Consider the following 12,994-nt stretch of genomic DNA (forward strand, 5'->3'; position numbering starts at 1 on the left):
AAATTTATTTATTTTTTGCTTCCAATTTTCTTTAGTCTGGCTTTCAGAAGAATTCCAGGCCCTGAGCCTGTCAAAACTTGGTGAGAGCAAAATATAAAGTTCCAATTTTACATTTGGAGGGGATTTTCATGAGTGAGGAAGCAGATCGAAGCGACAGCTGATGTCTAGAAGGGGCATCAAGATGAGTCTTGGGCCTGGAGGTTAGATTGGTCCCAAAAAGAGACCAAAGGCTTATTTCTGACATCCAGACCACTCAGCAGAACCCTTTCAACAAAAAGTCCTATGAATACATTTGCTCAGAGCAGGGGAGCCTGGCTTGCATGAGCATGAACATATTTGTAGGTTGTGACCCCTCAGGTGGTTCCATCAGCCAGGAGCAGAAAGAGCCTGAGGGCTATGTCCAAGAGGTCTGGATGCCCCTGTGGGGCGTCTTCATTCTCCTGATTTGCCTGCATTTCTTCAGACACCTTTGCATCTGCGTTAAATGTGCTCACACCTCTCCCACTTTCACACAAAGAGCAAGGATGGAAAGACCTCTGCCTCAACACCAAGGCCCTTCCAAGTAGTGACTGACTCAGACTCATCTCAACAACAACCTTGCTTGGCCCCTGCAGTCTGGCTCGTGCCTCTTGTGTCCCTTGGAAACTTCTCTCCTGAGGTTTCTGCAACAGCTGGTCGCTGTGACATGCTGCAGGTTCTTATCCCTTGGCCACTTCTCCCTCCTTCCTCAGGTGAGCTTCTCTCCTCCACGACAGCACTCCCACCTGCCTCTTTCTGCTCCTTCTCAGACTCCTTCAAAACTTCCCTGCCTCTGCCCAGATGGGAGATACTCAGAGTTTTGATCTTTGGGTTCAGTGGTATCTGACCTCCTAATTCTCCTCACTGAGGCCACACAATCTTTAAAAATTGAATCTGATCATGTCCGTCTCCCGTTGAATGCACTCTTGGTGAGCCCTGAAGGCAGGCGGTCCACCTTCTGTCCACAGCCCCTGTGGAGCTCTGCCCTTGGCATGTGCTCTGACACTCGCTGGGCTCACAGGTTGGGGAGGGAAGTCACAGAGTCGAGAGCTACCTCCGAAACAGACTGCTTTCAACTCGAAGACACAGAAATCCCTGACCTGAATGGTTAAAACAAAGAGGACAAGTTACAAAGACAGGGTGTCTGCTCTGAGAGTAGGAGGTGGCCACGGTACTCCTGCTCCCACGTTATCAGTGCTCCAAGTGATCGCCTTCCAGGACCAGTAGCAGAGCCATGTCTCCACCTCAGATTCCTTTCTCCACAAGAAGACCCTTTGTGAGAAGGGCACAGATGGGCCAGCACCTGGCAAGTACCCTGTGGCCTGAGGAGCATCCTCATGCTGAAGACTCAGGGCCTAGCTCAATACCTCACAACAAATGTGAATTCAATACACATTTCTTGAGTGAATGAAGGACTCTATGTCTGCTCATCTTGTGTATTTAATATATTATTAGAATTGTGATAGTGTCATATGCCGTGACGTAAGTCAAAAATTAACATGCTAGGTTTTATGACTTGCATGTGGTTTTGCTGATACTGTGTGCACTTAAAGCCAGATGTTCCTCGTATTCCTTTATCCTCTGAAATATTGCTTAATATCATTCATTTTTTGGAAGATGGTTACACGCACTTGACATTGGTTGATAAAGTTGAGTCTATCCAGAAACTATCCCAAATTTGCAGTTCATCATGGACTGCTACATTTTGTAAGAAAATCTTGGTTAGAGTAAGAATCATCGTTCTAAGATTTCTCAGTGTCCATATATCAGGCAATGTAGGAGTTATACAGATTGCAACAATGACACTGTTCCGCCTTAAAACCTTAGGATGGAGCAGTGTGAAATCACACAACCACAAGGGAAACACCTTCCTATGGTGTGAGAGGCAAATGGATTTTACGAACTCTATGCTTAGACACACAGTTCTTAAAAACATTGAATGAATTCCAAATGGTTCTGCTTCTAACTGTTAGACTGCATCACATAGGAAGTATAACGACTTTGCTATGGATTTTAGACTTCTTTTTAATTTTATTTTCCAAGTTTATTTACTTTTTTTTTTTTTTTTTTTGCAATCTTGGACCCCAATGTGGGGCTTGCATTCACGGCTCCAACATCAAGAGTTGCATGCTCTTCTGACCTAGCCAGCTAGGAGCCCCTTGAGTTTTAAACTTTTAAATGGTGTTAACGATATCACTTTGTTATTGTGAGCAGAATTAAAATGGAGAGAGTACCTCAAAACCAATATGTGTAAGTATTATATAATTATATATAATATAAAGCCCTCCTAGTATTTCAGAGGGAATATAACGGGCATCTGCTCTGATCACAGCTAGCACAAGAAGACACAGACACACATGCAACGGTGCTTTGGCTGCTGGGCAGTTACATGTTTCACAGTTAATGCATTCATTTGATTGTTTAGCTTTTGACTGGTAAATAATCGCCTAGAACTCACTGTCCCTACCTTCCTATCTAGGGCATTCTCTACATATTATCTCTGAGTTGGAAAATAGCATCTCTACACATGGAAAGAATTACTTGTGTCTTTATGGCTTTTATCCTCCATCCTAATGTGGACAGGACCCACCCAGACAAAGCTCCCTCCACATTTTGGAAATCATCGCTCTGTGTGTATTCACCAAACAAAATGTTTTTTACTTGGTTTCTGATAGTCTTTTTTCTCATAGTGTTAGAGAGGCAGACTTTTCACGTTCCCCTTACACACATGCTCTCTGTTTCCTCTCTGTTCAGTGAATCAAGACTAGAGTGGCCCTGAAATGAACAGGAGATTTGCCCCATTAACCTCCCCGTGATTCTGCACAGCAAGGAGGGTGAAGTAATATTGCACAACGGTGTATAGAAACACATGAGTCAACGGAAATTATATTGTTAGAGGTTCTTCTGGAGCACAGTTTAGTTTTTATTATCCTTTTTGTATTGTAGGTAATTGAAAGAAGGTTTCATCAAAATTTTCAATCAGGGGGGTGGGTATAGGTTGAGCACATAATTGTGTTTAAAAATAAGATGAAATTTCCCATAAAGGTAAGAGTGGTTTAACGGTTACCTCTGTAATACTTTGCAAATAGGTCTTTTTAAAATGTTGCCTTTGTATTGTTCCAAAGAAATGTTTTCTACTGTAGAAATATGAGTGAAGTCATGTTTTTATTATTTCCTAAAGCATATGAGATCTACAATTGAAGTTTGTTATCAGTTTGCCTAAAAGTTACTTTTCTGCTCCATCTGGGTGAAATCCCAATGTAAACAATTGATAAGCTCAATTGCAACTAAAAAAAAAAAAAAATGAAGTGTGGGAGAGGGGTAGGAATGGGGATTATCAGTTTTCCATCCTGTAAGTATGGGGTAATTTACTTTCCGGAAAAAAAGACAAAAGGAACATACAGAAAAAGACTTCCTTTTAAGGATTTATTTATTTTCGGTATTGACCAATACCGTCAATTTACTGAGGTATTATAACTCAGAAGCAAACCAGATGAAAAAGAAGAAAACCGCCACGCTCCTTCTGTTGGGCCACTTTGCACGGTGCTCCCGCTCGACAGGGAGACTGGGGCTGAGTGGCAGCCCCTCCTCTTTGAATTTCCTTGCTTTTGTAAATTTGTCAGTCCAGCCATGAACTTTGTTTGAACAGAGTTTGGTACTTAATGGAGGATTGTATTGTATTGTAACTCACAGTGTAACACATCTTTCCTGTATTTATTTTAAATAAAGGCTTTCTAGGAGCCAAAGAGCTTAAGCCGTAGGAAATAAAGAAGTAAAGTGTGTGCCCAGACCCTGCGAATGCTCCATGTCCACACCCCAGAAGTTTCTGCAAACTCAGAACCACGGGGAGGCCTCACTGGCTACAGGAGGCCAGTGAGCTCTGGAGTCAGGGATAAGCCCCATCCTGTGCCAGGAAGATTGGGGCACCACCAGGGGCGGGAACCTGACCCTTGCCCCACAAAGAGGGGAGCAGGTGGGGTGTGTGGGGGGAGCAGAATCCCAGCCCGCGTTTCACATCGTGCTTGGGAACACCTACATCAGATCCTGAGTGGAAAGATCCTGAGTTCTTAAACGTCTGTGAATTGGGGTGTGAATCCCAGATTTGCCTAGGCTTGACCTGCAATGACATCCCACCCAAACAAACCCAATTTTAAAAATCAGGGAAGAAAAATTGAATGGTTCTAGACATAGCCCACACTTCAAGAGAACTCGTACAACCTGGGATAGCATTTCTGATGCCTTTGGATACTTTAAAACAATGTATTGGAGCAATGTGGGACTGTATAATGTCGATTCCATCAGCAAGTCCGTGGTGAGGGAGACCCCGAATATTAGAAAGAGAACGGACACGTGTCCACACTAATGTACTGTTTCACAGCTGTGATTTCACATCATCAGTCCTCCTCTTCACAGTAATGCTGTTCCCAGTTTTCGGATAAGGTAATTAATGCAAATTCTTACTGTATTGCAGGTTGATGTTTTTGCTTCCAAACTATGGTGATCATCACTGTCTGAATATTTTCTGGGTAAAAATAATGTTGGAATGCAGTCCATTCTATCATCTTTTCTTAAATTTTTTTTTTAAATTTTTTTTTTTTATTTATTTATGATAGTCACAGAGAGAGAGAGAGAGGCAGAGACATAGGCAGAGGGAGAAGCAGGCTCCATGCACCGGGAGCCTGATGTGGGATTCGATCCTGGGTCTCCAGGATCGCGCCCTGGGCCAAAGGCAGGCGCCAAACCGCTGCGCCACCCAGGGATCCCCTATCATCTTTTCTTTTGAGAAAGTGTAGGAGAAATTTCACTTAGGTACTAGAATTAGGACACGCTATTTGTCTATAGAAACATGCACTTCTCATTTTATAGGTGCTGCAAATTAGTCAAAGTTTAGTGATTCCCTCTTTGTTTTGGATGCTAGGGAGCGCAGAGGAAAACCTGCCACCTCTAAGAACTCACAGGATCAATGTGCGCTTATCTTAAGCCTGGGGGAGGGTATCTGGACCTGGATTTCATTTTTTTATACTCTTATTTCCCTCACCTAATTCCTCAACTGCTTATGCTACCCTTCTGTATTTTATATACTAAAAGAAAAACAAGACAGAACAAAAAACACTGCTACCACAACAGTTCAAATCCTTTGAGAAACTAAAAGAGATTTTCCTAGAGACTCTTTGCCCATCCATTAGTAGGTATTCCTGCACAAATATGTAAGCCACGCCGTGTGTGTGTGTGTGTGTGTGTGTGTGTGTGTGTGTTTAAGGCCAACCGTGTTCCTCTGTGAGTGACAAGTGCCAGCTTGGGTTACACAGACGGCACGGGAGGTGTAATATAACTTACATAGGAGCATGAGCCTCGGTATGAGAGGTTGTGACAAGTTCTTAAGAAGACTATGAGAAAAGACAGATTTGGCCTCGTCCATCCATAGAATTACTTTGAAAAGAGCCGAGGCCATGGTGGTCTGGCTGGCGGGTCAGTTGACATGAGGGTTGGTGGTGAGGGCCAGGGTGGTCCCCTGGGTGCTGGTTTTGTCCCCTGCAACCCCGGCCCGCACCTGCTTTGCAGACCGGGTTGGGGGTACATGCCAGGCTGGTCCCTTGGCACCTGTGTGAAGGGATGACTGTGGCACCTGCCTCTCTGGATTATTGTAGGATAAAATGCGATAAAATGTAAACCCACTGAGGGTTTTCTACACAGTGAGCATATAACAAACATTCCTGACTCTCAGCACTGACTCTCAGGCCAGGGTCAGAGTGTGCAAGGTGGGATGACTGGCTGATGGGGGGGGAGGAGATCCACTGAAGACACAGGTGCTGAGGATGTAAAATCTCCTGAACTCTTGTCATCATGTGCTTGATTTATTTATATTTAAAGATTGTATTTGTAAGTGATCTCTATACCCAACGCGGGGCTCGAACTCCCCCCCCACCAGAGATCGGAAGCTGCACCTCCACCAACAGAGCCTGCTAGGTGCCCCCTGTCATCTTGTGCTCTAAATCATGTCTGCACACTTAAAATATTTTTTTAATTAAAAACTCTTTGATTTTTTTAAACATTTTAAAACATTCTAAAATTAAAACATTTATCATTTATCTTGGGATCCCTGGGTGGCGCAGTGGTTTGGCGCCTGCCTTTGGCCCAGGGCGCGATCCTGGAGACCCGGGATCGAATCCCACATCAGGCTCCCAGTGCATGGAGCCTGCTTCTCCCTCTGCCTGTGTCTCTGCCTCTCTCTCTCTCTCTCTCTGTGTCTATCATAAAAAAAAACAAAAAACAACAAAAAAAACATTTAAAAACATTTTAAAATGTTTAAAACTTTTTAAAAATGTTTCATTGCATATGTAACTTGAAATATTTTTAATTAAAAATTCTTTGATTTTTTAAAAAACATTTTAAAATTAAAACATTTAAAAACGTTTTAAAATGTTTAAAACTTTTTAAAAATGTTTCATTGTATAAAATGCTTCAGTAACTTAACAGTGTTAATGTTCCCTCTTAACACTATTACCTACCATACAGAGAGCAATGCAAAAGAAGAGCACAGGAAAGTGTGTTTCTCAGTGACTCGGTAGAAAAGAGACCCAGCTATTTGTCTCTTTCCACAATTCCACTTTGGCCGCCCAGGTTTAATATAATGCCGTGGTTTGATACATGTTTGGGGCACAAACACCTCAGTCCATTCTAAATCCAAATGCCTGTTGTCATCCTGGCATGGACGCCCCAGAGCTGCCCATGGTTCTATGGTTCTGACCCACCTCAGCTGCCTGGTGCATGAACTTCCCTGTTCCTTTTGTTGGTTTTGATTTTTAATTTTTTGATTAAAAAAATCTGTAACCTTCATTTTTGGGGCAAGTTGTCTGGGTATGAGGGATAAATAAGCTGTGAAAATACAACCCCAAGAATGTTTGACTGAAATTCAGCCTGGGGTTTGCTCCATGTAGCTTCAGCTGTACTGGTCTCCATTTGGGAAGAAGATGGGGCTTTCCTTCCTATTTCTCCTGAAGCTGACAAGGAGGCAAAGACAAGCCAAGACAGCCACATACTGGATCATTTCAGGGAAGAGATGAAAAAGTGTTGAGAATTGTTTTTGTGGAGACCATACTCACTTTGTTCATCAGTTAATTTGGTAAAGTTCTTGCCTCCATTTGTATATAAGCTCTGTGTCTTTTTTTTTTTTTTTTTTTTTGTGCAGAAGACAAAATACTACCTAGCCACGTGCTAGAGCATGGATGGACCTTGAGGATCTCACGCTGGGTGGAGTAAGCCGGACCCGAATGGACAATTGCTGTGATCCTGCTTCCTGAAGCCCCCCGGGGGGGGGTGGTGGTGGTGGTGGTGGTGGTGGCATTCACAGAGACACAAAGCAGGATGGTGGGCTCCTGGGGCTGGGGGAGCTGGGGAGCTGTTTAATGGGTATGAGTTCCAGTTTTGCAAGATGGAGAGGGTTCTGGAGTTGGGTGGTGGTGACAGTTGCACAACTGTACAACAACTGTAAATGTGCTGAACACTGGGTTGAATTGTACACTTAAAATGGTAAAAATGTTAAATTTTATGTTATGTATCTTTTGCCACAATAGTCACCCCCTAAAATGTACCCAGCCTCCTCCATCGAGGAAACTTTCTGACATCTTAATTATGTCAAGGACTCATCCATATCCTGACCTCTTATTTCCTTGTTGTTCTAACTCTGCCCAACTCCTAAATGCTAAATTCTGCTTTCCTTCAAACTGTCTCGTGGGGCAAGTCACTTGCAATCTTGGCCAAAGCCTCTGACCAGGTCTTCCTCCTCAGCTTCCCTAGAAGCGTGCCTGGCCTGCCCACAGTCAGGGAGGTCTTGCAGGTCCCCTTATGCTAGGATGGTTCTCTGGGCAAACTTTGCCTAAACATGCACATGTAATCAGTTACTCATGGTGAAATGAAATGAGATTGCGGGGCAGAGAAAGTCTATGGTTGTGCTATTGTAAGACAGGGTGATGTTAATAGGTCACAACTTCTCTGTTAATTAACAGACTGTAGCGATCATGAGAAAATGTAATAAGAAAGACAGTCCCTCTGCTAACACGGGAAATCATTCCTGAGAGGAATGTTTCCTGAATTTGTCCTTCTTAAATGAATCCTGCTCCATGGACTCCTTCCTTTTTTATTCTTCAAACCATTAAGAACCACATCTGTGGAATTCTGTATCAGCTCGCTGGCAGCCAGCTGTTGCTGAAAGTCTTTCACTTAACTTGAAATTAAGAACAGATTTGAGGGCTCTCTACCTGCTGGGAAGTCCTGAGGACTTTACCTTTCGCACATGGTAGCGAAACGTGACTGTGACCCCTTGAATCGTTGCTGTGTTTTCTACAACGCCCTCGCCACAACTGCGCATCTGCACTAACTCTATTACTGATGTCATAAATGACACCTTGGCCATTGACCAAATCATACACATGACAATCAGTAAAAGAATATCTGTGGTGGACTAGTGTCCCGGGTCAACACAGAGCGTGCCTCTGAGCAGACGACGAGCAGATTGGGAAGAATGCGGATTCCTTGGAAAATGGGGGGCGGTGGGGAGGAAGATGTGTGTACCACGTGTATGGGTACGTATTACAGAGAATCTTGGAGAGGTGCTTTGCCGATTATTAAACTATCTGAAAACTCAGGTACGGCTTCGTGTTGAAAGCAGCTTCAGACTTGGATACCTGGAAAAGGTGAAGAAACCTTCATACAAGTCTTGCAACACCACGCAGGTCTCTACCAGGAGTAATGAAGCCAGCCAGTCCAGGGCGCCTGGGCCCGGCAGCTGGTTAAGAGTGGTCTCATGCTTTCTGCTCAGGCCCTGATTTGAGGGATTTGGGATCCAGCTTCATGTTCAGCAAGAAGTAGGCTGGAGATTCTCTTTCTGGCCACGCCCCCATCCAAAGAAATAAATAAACTAAAACAAAACAAGACACTGCCAGTTTGACTCCAAATTATCCAGAATGTAAAAGACCGAAGAAGAGAAAGCAACTTAGTGAGAAGTTACGATAAATATGGGAGAATCTGGGTATATAGATCAATTAGAGAGGTGTGTGCATGTGTCTATAGGAAATGCCTATTATCTAATTCATTCCTAGAGTTCATTACCTTCAAGGGAATAAACCTAAAAAAAAACAAACTAAGATAGTTTCCTATAAACCAAGAATAAGACCTTCTGTTAGTTACCTCCAGATTCAAGATGTCTGAAACCATTTTGTAGAAGACTATTTAAAATAAAATCACAACTTTGTGCCCCTTCTACGCAGGGGATCGCCATATGTTAAATTCCCCCTCTTCCATAATCTAAAGATGGTGTATTCTCCCAGTTTCCAAGTTCTGTAAAAAAAAAAATATATATATATATATGTATATATATATATATAAAATTATATATTTATATATTTTAGGGGATAAAAGATCAAGTTAGGATTGGGCTGATATTTATGAAACCATCAGTGATTAAACAAAGAGCCAATTTCCATTTATAAATGAAATTGTTACCTACTCCACACAATATAAAGTTGGTCAGCAGCTGTACTGCTCTTATAATGGTCTGTACCTTGGAATATTGTTGACAATTCAATTAAATTTACCCCTACTCCACGCTTACCTCTGTAAGTTTAAGTTGGTTCAAAGAGTGAAAATTTAGCCTAGGTGCACACTGTCATTCTCCTTTCTCAGACATAATTTAGAATATAGGGTATAAATTTGCAGAGATAGAACTAACATTAAATATTTACTAATAAGCAGTGCACTTAAATTTTTGAGCATGCATATTTAATAAATATTTTTTAGTTTGTCTTGAATTTCATATCACAGTTTTGAGAGTTTTAGCTCCAGCTTTCAGATAGACCAGGCCTTTTCTGGGGTTTCTTTTTTTATGTTTGTTTCTTACTCTTAGCTATTCTGTAATGAAACCCCTCCAGAACCTTTCTAATCTATATGTTCACCAACCATGTTGCCTTCTAAGCTACGCAGACAAGCCACTGAACACTGTTTCATTAAAAAGCCATGTTCCTTAGCTTGAAGGAGCCGAGTCCCAAATGCTGAACAAATAATTCATTAGACAATCACAAGAGAAAATGTGTTTTCTTCTCCATCTATTTCATTAACCAGAATTATCATCTGTTATAAAATTGTAAATAGCCAAGTATATATCCAACTGTTATTCTATTAATATCACTAACTGTTCTCCACCCAAATATTGTAATTAAATATTTCAAACGAGGTGAAGCTCTTTTGAGGGATTTCAGGGATTTGTATTTTGTGCTGAAACAGTGTCCTTAATCTTTCATGGCTACTTTAAATATTTGAAGATATTATTAAACACTTGAAATTTTAGCAATGCTAAATATGTTGTAGGAGTAGTATGGGAACTCTCGCTAAATATTTTATTTTTGTACCTTTTTTTGTTTGTTTGTTTTTTGCCCCTGGAATAAGCTAATAGTGACTGACAAACGAACAACCATCAGTGACTTGGTGTACAAATGATGTAAACACATCTTGCCTGCCACGAATGCCACCCTCACCAGCAACAAAACCTGCTGGCCCTCAAGCTGCTGTTTTTCCAGAATGTAACCCTCAACCGTCTCTCAAATTACATTCTCAGATTCTGCAGGCACTGTAGAGAAACAGAGAAAGGAAATCTTTTAAAAGCACAGTATTATTGTAGAACCGCCCTGAGTGAAATCACATGTGGGTGATAAGCAGGCCACAGAAAGGAGGCAAGTCAAGGAAATCACAATTTTACATGGAGGGTTTTGGAAGTTTTACTCACCGTTCCTTGATCTAACTTGTCAATTTTGAACACATGGAAGTTACTAGTACAACACTCTAGTCTTAAATAGACCCAAGAATGCAGATAATTATAGATTTTTAGCATTGACTCAAATCCTGTCCAAAATATGACAAAAACTACTATTAAAATTCCAAGTATGCATAGTTTAATCTCTGTGGGTGCACAAACATTAATATGCCACTATTTATCTACGTCTGTATATGCCATGCCATTCATATCTGTGTCATTAGTTCAATTGGGGGCATATTTTCATTTGTGTATTTTTACCGGGTACTGTCAGGCATTTCGGGCAGTCCAATACTTTTCTGTGAATCAGACTTAAATTTGGTGAGGAATACATCCCATTTAAGCATTCATACCCAAACCTGCAATAATTGTCAACGACTTTTTACCATGCCTTGCTATCCAAATTAGTGTAGACCATTAATCCCGAGAAGCTTACATTTTAGTGTTCAAGGATCCTTCCTGCAAAGGTTCTCCGCCCTCTAGCTGCCCCCTTCCTCCACCAACACACACACACACACACACACGCACACACCCCACACGTGCAGAATGGCCTCTGTGTCTGAGAGGCCAGCTCGCAGGCACAAGCTCCTCCCTTTGGAGCTCTTCCCTAGTAGTTTCTGTTGTAAATGCCCTAAGTTGGAGGGCCCGAGCTGCCTCGGCAGGGAGTGTTAGCGAGCCTGGGGCACCCGGAGAAATCGCCGGGGCGGAAGGTAGCGCGGGCCTGCGGCGCTGATGGCGAAGCCGAACTACGTCGGTGTCTTGGACAGAATCCATCTCCACTGCGGAGTTATCACGAGGAGAGCAGAACAATATGGCCAGGAGCCTGGTGGGAGAAGACAGTGCCCCCCTCCGCAGGCCAGCTCCCTCGGCCTGCGTCATCGCTGATTCAGGGGCGCGCCCCTTCTCTTTCTCCTTCCCTCCTCCTCCCCGCCCCTCCCCGCCGCACCCCCTCCCCCCGCCCCGTGGACCGTGGTTGTTTCTTGGAGTCACAGTGGGATTTCTATTCCCAGACTTAACTTGCTGCCACTAACTACGGCCCCGCGGAGAGCAGCTGGGGGTGTGTGTGTGTGGGGGGGAGACATGGTTGGAAACAGAAAAATTAGAGTTGAATTTCCCAAGGATAAAAATAAAAATAAAAGCCCACAGTCCTTTTTAAATTGCCACAGAGCAGAATCCTCCTTCTGAGGTCTCTCCAGACTTTGATCTTGAGTCGGGACTTCATCTACCGAGGATCCTCAACACGTTTTACCAGGAAGTTCGGGGACACGCAGCCGTGAGGCGGGTGCAGTGCACACGCGTCTGGGACCACCCGCAGGATACCCACGCGGAGACGTGGCCTCGCGGCTCGTGCTCAGGTGCCCGAGCCGGCCGCAAACGCATCCCAGCACGTCTGCACGTATGGATGCGTGCGTGTGTGTCCGTGTGCGCGCGTGAACAGCTTCCCGGCACTGGGTCTGCGGCAGCCGGAGCCCCGGCGAGGAAGGGGCGACCACTAGCCGCTGGGGCCGTGATTCAGTGCTATTAGGGGAAGAATTATCTGTGTCTGAGTCATCGCGAGCCTCCAGACTTTGCCCGCAGTGTGGTAGAACTTTGTGCTGATGAGACAATAGTGGAGCGTGTGCGTTTCCTACAGGGCAGACCATTCCGTGGCTGGGGGAAGCCTCGGGCCTGCGCCCGGCCGCGGGGGCCCGGCCCCCTCCCCCCGCCGCGCAGCCCCCAGAGCCCGGACGGCGCCGGGGTCCCCGCGGGGCGGGCGCGTCCCGGGCGAGCCCGGGCGGCGCGGGGAGGGGGCCGGGCGCGTGGCGGGCCCCGCGCGCCCTCGCGCGTCCCCCGCGCCCGGGCGCAGCTGGCGCGGTCGGTCTAGTGCAGCGCTCGGCTCCGCGCCTCGGGCGCTAGGCTTCACCTTCAGAGGCGCGGGGCGTGCGCGTCCTCCTTCCCGGGCCCGCCGCCTCCCGCCAAGGTAGGGGCCGGGAGGGTGGGGGGGGGGGCGCCGCGGGGCCCGCAGGGGGCGCGGGCGCGGGGCCCCTGGCCTGGCAGTGCGGAAGGGGGGACCCCGGGGTGCGCCGCGGGGGCGGGGGGCGGGGAGGGGCCCCGGGGCGCCGGGAGGGCGGCTCGGCTGCCCTGTGGGTAGTTGCTCGGCTCGGCAATTCCAGGAGAGGGAAGATGCAACTT

General features: G+C 45.1%; 1 protein-coding gene across 5 annotated transcripts in view; it reads left to right on the forward strand.

Annotated features, from left to right (window-relative positions):
* Positions 1-12,607: 12,607 nt before the first annotated feature.
* ZNF516 (zinc finger protein 516) overlaps positions 12,608-12,994 on the forward strand; it is a 124,626-nt gene continuing 124,239 nt past the window's right edge. For 3 of the 5 annotated variants that reach the window (XM_049111715.1, XM_025421974.3, XM_025421978.3), the window contains exon 1: positions 12,611-12,782. The gene's annotated coding sequence lies outside the window, so the exon portion shown is untranslated. Of the gene's footprint in view, positions 12,783-12,994 lie in introns of all 5 variants that reach the window. The other 2 variants (XM_049111717.1, XM_049111721.1) reach the window with 2 other exon arrangements.

Source organism: Canis lupus, chromosome 1 (genome assembly GCF_003254725.2).
Source record: "Canis lupus dingo isolate Sandy chromosome 1, ASM325472v2, whole genome shotgun sequence".
Classification (NCBI taxonomy): domain Eukaryota; kingdom Metazoa; phylum Chordata; class Mammalia; order Carnivora; family Canidae; genus Canis; species Canis lupus.